Below are 10,255 nucleotides of genomic sequence, written 5' to 3' on the forward strand. Positions count from 1 at the left end.
ACACACTGTGCCATTGCTCCTTACTCCACTGGCCTACACTGCTCTCGAGCTCAGCTTTATCTCTCTCTGTAAAATAAAGGTCATTATGGTGTTATTCAGGTAGTGAAGGCTTTGAAGAAACACTTTGAAGTACACTAAAGAAATAGACATTATTAGCCACTGCCCAGGGATTTGGAGGGGGGTTAGTATAATAAAAAGGCTTTGCATTCTCCTGGCAGGAAGCACTACACATCAAGTGGAAATTTTTCTGAGCTGAATGCAAATGAGTTGAATTTTTTTTATCGGACCTTCTTCTAGACAATGGGCATGCCATTCCCTGGACTGTGTGAGGGGTTAACGTCGTAACAAGGTCCACCTTGTGCATTGAGTTGAGCTATGCACAGAGTTTAAGACTGAAATCTCAAGGGGCTTGCTTTGAGGTAAAGTTTGAGGTGCGCTGGCAGATAGTAGTACATCTGGCTCAGGACACGTGCATGTAGGGACCTGGTACTCGGGTTTAGAAGCATAGCAGATTTGGCTGGGGACAGAAGTTGGAGTAGAGGCTAGAAAAGCATCTCCTCATAGCTAGGGCCATGGTGAATTAGCCTCCCTAGGGAGGATTATATGTTATGCTTGGCTCCAAGCAGTGCTATTAGATTCCTGCCTTCATACACACTACTTTCTTTCTCAGATGTTTGGACTAGGGGAATAAAAAAGGGGAGAAACAGCAAAGTTTTATGGACTAGACATCTCTCATCTCAACTGCAATAAACCTGTTAGCATCCCACAGGTAAGGAAGGGCTTGTGGCACCGTGCTCATAACAGCACTGACAGCAGATGTTCAGTGCCAGGCAAACTCTTTAGAGCCAACCTTATTCAAAGTGCTTCCTTCTGAAAATTGTCAGCTCTATTTGGTTTCACACTCAAAATATTTTAAGTGGTGTTTAAAACAGCAAAAATAAGAGATGAGTAGAAACTGCAACTACCAAAGGCTGGCTTAGGTGACAATTTGAGTAGGGAAAAGCTACATTTATTTAGTTTATTTTAAAGTGATCTGTAAAGGGAACAAATATGTTTTACATTTTTCATGTGTAAAGGAGACTTAAAAATTTAGTTGAAAAAATTGTTTGTTATTTGAGGCCTATCAAGACATTTTCCTTTATTCTTTGCTCTTTCAACCGGCATGGAAAGTAGGTGTGAGGGTTTTTTTTTAAGTGATGAGATACCTGAATCTAAATTCCCACACCAGGTGTCTTGCCAATATTTGAATTAAATAGATGATAACAAATAACAGTGAGTTTTCAGCAATTTAAGAAATAATTCTTCCTTTCTTGATTGCTCATCTTTTGATCTGGTAATGTCATAATCGTACTAGCTCTCCACTCATCCTTACAGACCCTCCAGCAAACCAAAGGCTGGAGGAGACTTATATCTCTAAAATAAAAACAGACAAATTCCTCCATGTAATTTACAGCAGAAACCACCAAACAAAAATTCCACTAACAAGCCACGGAGTTCAAGCCTTTTTGAAAGAAACAAACCAAAGCAAGGACATAATGATTTTCCTCTACCAGTGTACCTTGAAGGACTTCCCCCTTCTGGTATCTGCCTTGCAATGAAACAGTATTAGATCGGGTTCAATCAGGGGTCTTGAAGTCTGGCTGCCAATGGTAATAGATGTTTTTCCTACCTTCCCACTTTTGCATCTGTGATGTGCTATCCTGAGCACTGATTCCTAAGATTGTAGCAAGACGTCGTGAGAGTTTAATCTAACAGCTTCCAGACCCTCGACAGGGGAGATGCTGCCGCCAGAGCTGTTCTCGGCAACACGTGAGCACTGTCGTTCCAGGGGAATGCCGGCACCGCAGGGAAAGGCCAGCACTTGGATGACAGTTACATGCATTGCTCTGTTAAACCTGAATTAAAGGTTGCTGTTGTTCTAACGGGGGAAATTTCAGTAAAGCCAGGAGACAGTTTGTTTCATTTGATACCTGCTTAATTGCGTTTTAGGATTCCGGTGAACTACAAGCAGATGGTTTGACAAGTCTTGTTTGTATGAATAACTACCTCTTCCATAGCACTTTTCCCTGGTATGGAAACACGTTTTGCAAAGGAGCAGTCAGGATCAGTATCCCCGTTTCACAAATAAGCAAGCTGAGGCACGGGGCAGGTAAGTAGCCTGTCCCAAGGCACCCACCAGGTGAGCTATTCCACCGTGTGACAGGCAAATCATAAAGCGCTGCTGGGAGCTTCAGGCTCTCTGAAGACCAGCCACACGCTCCAAAGGCAGTCCTGCATGGCAAATGGTGCGCAGACAGCCCTGAGCTCACTCCGAATGAGACTGCTTTCATAGTGGTAATGACCAAAACGTGTTAGTGCAGCATCCTACAGGGACTCAGATGGTTTCTCTGCTCCTAATACCTGTGCAGGACTGGGCACAGCTCTGCACTGTGCTACGCAGACAACCCCAGATGACTCCCTCTGCTACTGCAATGAAGTTGTCTGGGGATGAACACTCCTTAGTGATGCATAGAAGGGTATAGAGTAGGAAGCAGAGGACATAACACTTATATGGAAATGAAAAGAGGTATCAATGACAAGAACAGTTGAATTCCCAAATATTTGTTCTGGATAGCAGGACTAAGACCCTTACTTTTATAAAAGTGCTACAGGTCCTTAACTATGTATGTACACACACAAAACCACTCTTAGGACATGGGTAAGCGGGTACTGATGCATCAGAAATACTATATCTTACAGCACACATATAGAAATACTCATAGAAATACTGCATTGACTTGATCTGATTCATCTCCCGGGATGGTAAAGTAAGTGCCATGACTGAGAATCACAATAGTTCAACCAGACCAAGAGTTAGGATAAAGAATGGGTTAAAATCCAGTTTTGTTTTTTTCATATCCAGGTCACTTGTAGTTCTGGATGAAGTCCTGCTACTTGGCAGTCACTATAACATCATCAATAAACCCCCAAAGCCATCTGAGGCTGCAAGATTAGCAACTACTGCCACAATGAGTTTATTTTATGCAGCTGAGATGAAGAAAAACAGTCTAAGGATTCGATCTGCAAATTATCTAAAAAAATGACTTGAATTATGTGCTGATTTCATTCAGGTTGCACTTGGGCAGGCCAGGCTGTACTTACTGCATGAATAGCCAGGGAAGCAGCAGGAGGCAAAGTCATAATCGGCTTTTGTGTTCTTTGATTATTGTTATCCTAACTAAACAAAGATCTGTGGTTTACCAGTGTCCTTCCTTTCCCTGTTTTCTCAGATTAACTGCTACACTGTGATATTGTGTATATTAGTGATTCTGGAGGAACCTGTTCAAGAGAGAATCTCTACACTCAAGCTTAACGCTTTCACCAACCTTTATATAAAAGAAATTTCCTGCTTATCATAAACTTAAATTGCAAGTCTTTTGCAGCAGTAACACTGGATTCTAAGTGTCTGTAGAAAGCCACAAATGCTTCACAGGGTTATAGAAATAACAATCTAATATAAGGTGCTAACTAGGAATGTGCAAAGGAGTCAGACTTGACCAAGTAGATCTGAAACTACTGCTTGCTCATTGGTATTTGGTTAGCACAGTAGCCCTCAGCTCACTCCTGACAGATGAGGCACTGATTTTACTCCACTATTGGTTGAGCTTATCTATAATATCTATACGTCTATCAAATTGATAATATCTATATATCTATCAATAGTCACTGGAAAAATGATTAATCTTGACAATTATCATGTACTCTCTTATCTGACATACCAACTCAAAGGCTCTCTGATCATACCTGACCTGGTCATTCCTTGATTTGTACCTTTGCTAGTAGCTTGGGCTTTTAGATTGCTCCATCTGAAGTGCGCTCATGAAGCGCTTTATATGTTGCACTTTACTTCCTGCCTTACTGGATCTCTGGTCTTTGTCCAGAAGGTGTATTACTTCTACAAAAAATCCTTGGGAAGGCAGTTTGCCTCATTTTGTATACATTTCATTTGTTGCACAGAAACGCCTATTCATTCCTGCAGATCCAACTTGCCTAACTCCAGCGATTTAGTCAGCTTTGAATTCTTTGCTTATTCCTTCTCTGCACAATTTCTTGCAAATTCTCCCCTATTCTGAATGCTGAAAATACCTCTGGGTGCTGCCTGGAGGCCGTCAGAGAGCACAAAGGAAAGGGCAGCCTGAGCTTCACATGCATTGCTAAGCAATGCATAAAGAGCCTTCCCCACAAATGGGGACGCTCTTGAAATAGGCATCCATAAATATAGAAATGTGCCATTCCCAGAAGCAATTGCATACAGAAACACTAGTTCTGTCTATTTACCCAGCACCAGATTCTGCTACAGAAAGCGCAATTGCTAGTGAGAGCTCAAATTTATAACGATACTGAACAGGTGTAAACTGGAAGAACAGCTCAGCAGGGGGGAAAAGCTAAACCAACTCCCACCCCTACAATCAGCAAAGCCTTCTCCTCAAGGTTCATGTTTATATCAGGAAAGAAAAGTAGGTTCTCATCAGAAAGGAAACCAAATACTCTCTGCATTTTTCACTGACTCTGAATTTCCTCTCTGCTTCTCAAAGTACTTCTCTTCTACCAAAGTACTCAGGAGCGAAGGCCTTCACATTAACCTCTGCTAAGGGGGAAATTTAACCAGGACTTAGTTTCCTAGCTATCCAAATAGGACCCTCTGTCCTATTTACACAGAAAATGTGATTTACTATCCTAACACTCCCAAATTAGTTCAACCCCCCAAATATTTTATCTGAATGGTTTTATTACAGAGGGACTAGTAAACTCCCCTTGCTCTGATTTATTACTGCTCTGTTCCAAGCAAACCACATGATGTCATTGAAGGAGAGAGTTGTGAAATCCCACATCCCACACCAGGAACCAGGAATGATTCCCAAATTAGGCAAATGGCATGCAAAATATCAGTAAAGTGTCCATGAGGGCAAAAACAAACAGACAAAAAAAAACCCTGAAGCTATGTGATACAAATGATGCTTTCTTCATTTCAAATACATTTACTTGAAGAGTCATCAGTATCTTGAGAATATGTATCTAGGATTGCAAAATCAATTTAAAATCCAGGAGCAATATTTACAGATGATTTATATGGCAACAATCTGCAAATATTTCTTTTGGATATTGCCATCTGAAAGAGATTTTGGATCTCTTGCTTCCCACTTCAAATGCATTTTTAGGGGTGGGACTGTAAAACAGCTTCCAAGCTTCTTCCCCTCTCTCATTAACAGCCTATTTACTTGTTTCAGTGTTAATATGAAGAGCAAGTATAATGTTATTCTGAAAGCTGAGTCCTTGAATGGCTGCAGTTTATTGCAAGGTTAAAGAACTGGAAGATCCTACTACACTACCTTTGTTGAAATGAGGGCCCTTTTTCCTCTCCATTGCATTTTGTGATTCCCTTCCAAGATGCTATTTCTTGAAGCTGGTTTAGTTTTTCACTTCTGGGGTAAACTTTCCTTCTTCCAGTTCCAAAGAAACATAAATTGCCTGAGAAGTTAAGATAGCAAGGACAGCTGGATCAGTTTATGTTGTCTAAAGTTAGCGTCCTCAGGAGGTACTACTACCCCCTGGGGCTTCTTGCCTCGTTCTCAAGCAAGTCAAGCCATTTTCCACTGGTTCAGCCTCTTTAACATCTGAAGGGGAAGAGACTACACTAAATACCTTTAACAGCTCATAAAAAAAATGGATCAGAGCTCAAATATTATTTTCCTGTGAATCAGTCGCTTGAGATTTCTATTGAACAGATGGGAACAAAGCCCAATCTGTCCTAATTAAGCAACAAAATCAAATTAAATTGTAATTGAACAGTTCCTCAGCATTACGCACAATGTGGTGGAGTATAATGCCCCACTGCATTGCAGAATGGAGAGTCCAGGGCCTCCAGGCTCCAAACACAATGTTTAAAGAAGGCCACAGAAAGACGTAATCCTTTTATTATTGCTTTGCCAAAAGAAGCAGCAGAATTGCTAGGTGCAACACACACAAACACACACACCAAAATTATCTGTGGGAGTGGGCATCCTCCACAGAGATCCTTGGAAGGAGGGAACACAACAAAGATGCAAACGGACTTAACTACACTTTGCAGTGGACAACACCTTCCTTTTCTTCCTAACTGTACAGTTTCACATTTGAGCATCAATAAATCCCAACAGCATAAGCCTACTTCTAAGTGGGATCAGAAACAAGCCAGAAGAATCCTGAGCTTTATCATTTCTAGACTGTTTGGAATATGTTTGACACCACACGTACCAGTACAATTGCACCTTGTCAAATAGAGGAGCTCTGTAGTGACAATAAATATTAATTCACTGTGCTGGCTTTCAGCCTAAAGTCTTAGTGGATTGAAATATCTGCCATGAGAACATCAAAAACAGCCAAAGAAGCACTGAAAGTCAAACAGTGTCGCCAGATCTAGCATCCACCACTGCCTGGTTTATGCTAGTCAAGTAACAGATGTTTCAGACTGAGCATTTTGGAGGAATTTAGACTGATACACAATACAGCAAATACTGCTGCAAATTTGCAGAGTATGTATTTCAGGAGTAAGTCTGGTTACATTAAAAAGTGGCCTGAAACAAAATGACTTGGGTTACAAAGCTTTCAGGGCCCCTTGCCAGTTCTGCACCAGAGCAGCAACGACAGGAGAAGATCAAAGACGATCATGAAAAAAAAAAGTAGGTCCATTTCCAATGCCCATTTTTCATGCTCAAGAAGGATTGTGTGCTGCCCACCCTTCCTGCACCACCCCACTGCAAAGCTGGCAGTACTCAGCTCTGAGCATGCTTAGTAGAAATCTTTGCAGTTTGGCTCTCCTTGCCCAAGGAACACAAAAGGAAGGAGGGTAAGGATCAGCATGGGACATCATCTAGTTTTTACCTCTCACTTCTGTCTAGTGGTTGTGCACTTAAGGCAGAACCCAGAAAAACAGGAATGCCCCCATGAAGTCATTCATGTGATGGGGCTTTAGCTCATAAGCACCCCAGAAAATGTCTTGCTGTATGTTTATAGAAGACATAGGTCAAGTTTGGGAGCGCTGATAAAACAGTAATTAGAAGTATTACTTCTTGAAGGTGAAGAGTGTCTTTTATAAGTACATGCCCAGTACATGCAGCTCTGATTTCACATACACAAGTAAGAGCAAAATTTGTACCCAAAGTCTAACGGTTCTGTAAGTGGCCAGAGATGGTCCTCACGTTGGAAGCCCCTACAACTTGTACTGCTTCCTATGGAGAAGCACTGCACTGCAAGAGGAATGGCAGTATAAGACTAAGTGAAATCTGATAGAGGAAAAAGAGCAGCTGGCAAACATCTCAGAACAGGCAGGACCAACATCAGGGTCAGTGTTTACAAATAATAAAATCATGTGAGCAGAGCTCACCCCAATGTTTGGGAAAGAGTCCACAACACCAATTCGACCTTCTGCCCAGCTGTTTTGTTTTTGTTTTGTTTTGTTTTTTAAACTAAACAGAAATAAACTAGGGCCCCATTTTGGAAACTACACAAAAGCAAGTAATGAAAGAAAGCTGGAACAATGAGTGATTCAGACAGTTCAGAGGGCCTTCTGCACATTGTACATATCAAAATTTCCTCATCCCAAAGAACTTCCTGCAAAAAACACAGGATGCCTTTATTATAGAGTGGGTGGCATTTGATACAGCTTCCCGATTGGCTGGGAAAGCCTATGAACCACGCATTATTTCACTCCTGCCTTTCCTATAGGACATGACCACATTGCCAGCAGAGAGACTTCCCGGTAATCTTTTTCGAAGTTTAGTGACACATTCACATAAACAATACCCTGAAATATAGGCACAGCAGAGCTTAACAGGAAGGAAATAAGCTCTTTCTTCTCTCCCCCCTTCTCTGTTTTTCTTTCATTTCAGTGGCGACATTCCCTTCTTCCTGGACATAAGCAGTATCTCGCAGTGGTGAAACTCACATTAATACAAACCTTGGAGAGCAAAACTGATGAATTATATCTTAGCAATGACCTAGCATGGGCTCCCCAGTTCACCCTATTTATTCTCTCTGGCTTAGTTAATGGTACTGTTCACATGCTCAGCACACGTGGACTGATTCGCAGAATCAGGACCACAGTTTTCATGAATCTTAAGAAAAGGACTACTGTTATCTTAGAGAGGTCAAATACTAGTAGATCAATTAACCTGGAACCAAAGTGAGGGTGACTAGCATATTTTTGTTGCTGAAGGCAGAAAAAAAAGTAAATCCGTTCTAGAAATTCCTTCTGTTTCACAGATGCAAAATGTTGAATCAGCAGCACAAGGAGGTTTATACCATGAGAATGCCCATTTAAATGGATCACAGTTTGAACTCTGTGATCACTTCATTTTATATTTGGACAGATGTTGTATGTTGTAATTAAAAACTGTTGTTATTGGCAAGGAAATGGTCGTGGAATAAGGAGCAGATGAGTTCTTAAGGAACCCATTGGGCCATATTCATCCCTAGTGTTACCCCATTGATTTAATGGGCATACAAAGATAAAATTAGTCAATCTGTTTCTTAGATAGATGTCTCCAGGGGAAAACAGAGCAAAACAAGATAATTGAACCCCTTCCCCCAAACACTGGTGGCATGTATAGGAAGCAGACGGATTTTAAAACAAAATGTTTTTCAAGTTTGCTCAAGCTTTTCAGAAAGCTTCCCAGCTGCTGTGAATTACCACACATTTGAAAGAGTAACAACAGTTGCAAGGACAAGGTCCCACTTCCAACTACACAACAGTAAGCAATGAAAGAAAGTTGGAACAATGACTAATTTGAACAGTTATGGGGACCTTCTACACACTGGACATCAAAATTTAGGGGCTAGCCCCTCAGATTCTCAAGGAGCAGTCAAGAGTGGACTCTTAAAATGCTTCAGGGTGCACCAAAGGGTGGATACGTAACAACACACCCTTTGTTTACTTAAGTCAACAGCTGCAGCTATTGCGGGGAAATACAAGCACTGCGAGCTCCACATTGCACAAGTAGTAAGACCCAAATTTGTATTTGTAGAAGAGTCACTAAGGATCATCCCACCCTTTCACCGCACAAATCCTTGCCAGGCAGGCAAGTGCCTTGGGCACCCTTTAAACGACAAGGCACGTGAGCAACCTTACTCACGCAAAGCAGGCCAGCCTCGGGAAGCGATGTCCATCGGTCAGCACGATGCTACTGACAGGTCCCAGTCCAACTGCTTGGCTCCAAGCTGATGGTCAGCATTTTTATCCTTTCCTTTTCTACCCCATCCTCTTCTGCAGCTGCTGGTGGAACGCAGTCAGGCTTTCTTCTGAACATCCCACCTTGCCACTTCCTGCTGCTTCTCCTTATGTGAGTTAAGAGATGCTCTCCTGTTCACTTTGGAGTCTGAAAGAGATGAGAATTTTGGGATGTAGGTGAGCTTAGAAGAGACATAGGAAATACTAGAAAGAAATGTGCTGTGTTCACCCAAAATGATGGCCGCAAATGAGGCAAGGCGGGTGAGGAGCACACTGAGCCAAACTGCTCCAGGAGTCGGAGAGCTCTGGCTCAGAGCTGGGAGGACATGTTTCAACGCATGCGACGACCCCACAGACGGACCCAGCACCGGTGAAGAAAACAACTCCCCATCGTGGGAAGAAGCCACAAGCAACGGTGGTAGCCCTGGGGCTCGCCTCTTCCCATTGCTCCCTTCCTCCAGCACAGCCCAGGGACGCCACGGACACACAACCCCTGGAAACGAGGGTCCAAACGTACAGCTGGGGTCCTGGAGGGCAGAGACAAGGGGCAGGACGGGGGTGCTGCACCCGGCAGCTGAGCTGGGCCTCTCCGCCGGCACACTGGTCCTGACGGGTGCGTGGGGACCCACCATTAAACAGGCAGAAAAGAGGGAAGCCAACATAAACTGGACATAGACCTTGGGGAGGCCAGCGCAAACCAGGATTAGACCCTGGGGGAGGCCCAGCACAACAGGCCTTGGGAGAGGCCAACATAAACCTGGTAAGAGGCATCAGGAGCGGCCAACATAAACCGGGCACAGACCTTGGGGAAAGCCAACGCAAACCAGGCAGCACCGGGGAGCTGCGGGAGGAGCCGATGCCAAAGGCACGGACTTTAGAGGAGGCCAACACAAACGAGGCAAAAACCTCACGGGGGAGGCTCCGCATAAGCCGGGCGTAAAGCTGGGGTTAGAGCCGACGTAAACCGGGGCAGAAACCAGGCCCGAACCCCGGGGGGAGGCCGGCGGGAGG

At 43.2% G+C, this 10,255-nt stretch overlaps 1 long non-coding RNA gene across 2 annotated transcripts in view; it reads right to left on the reverse strand.

The window, feature by feature from the left end:
• Positions 1–10,061, reverse strand: part of LOC106482517 (uncharacterized) — a 66,306-nt gene extending 56,245 nt beyond the window's left edge. The window contains exons 1-2 of one of the 2 annotated variants that reach the window (XR_010885758.1): positions 10,047–10,061; positions 9,150–9,392 (exon numbers count right to left, since the gene is read on the reverse strand). This is a non-coding gene — a long non-coding RNA (uncharacterized lncRNA). Of the gene's footprint in view, positions 1–9,149; positions 9,413–10,046 lie in introns of those variants that run through there. The other variant, XR_010885757.1, reaches the window with a different exon arrangement.
• Between the last annotated feature and the right edge of the window lie 194 nt (positions 10,062–10,255).

Source organism: Apteryx mantelli, chromosome 15 (genome assembly GCF_036417845.1).
Source record: "Apteryx mantelli isolate bAptMan1 chromosome 15, bAptMan1.hap1, whole genome shotgun sequence".
NCBI classification, from domain to species: Eukaryota; Metazoa; Chordata; class Aves; order Apterygiformes; family Apterygidae; genus Apteryx; species Apteryx mantelli.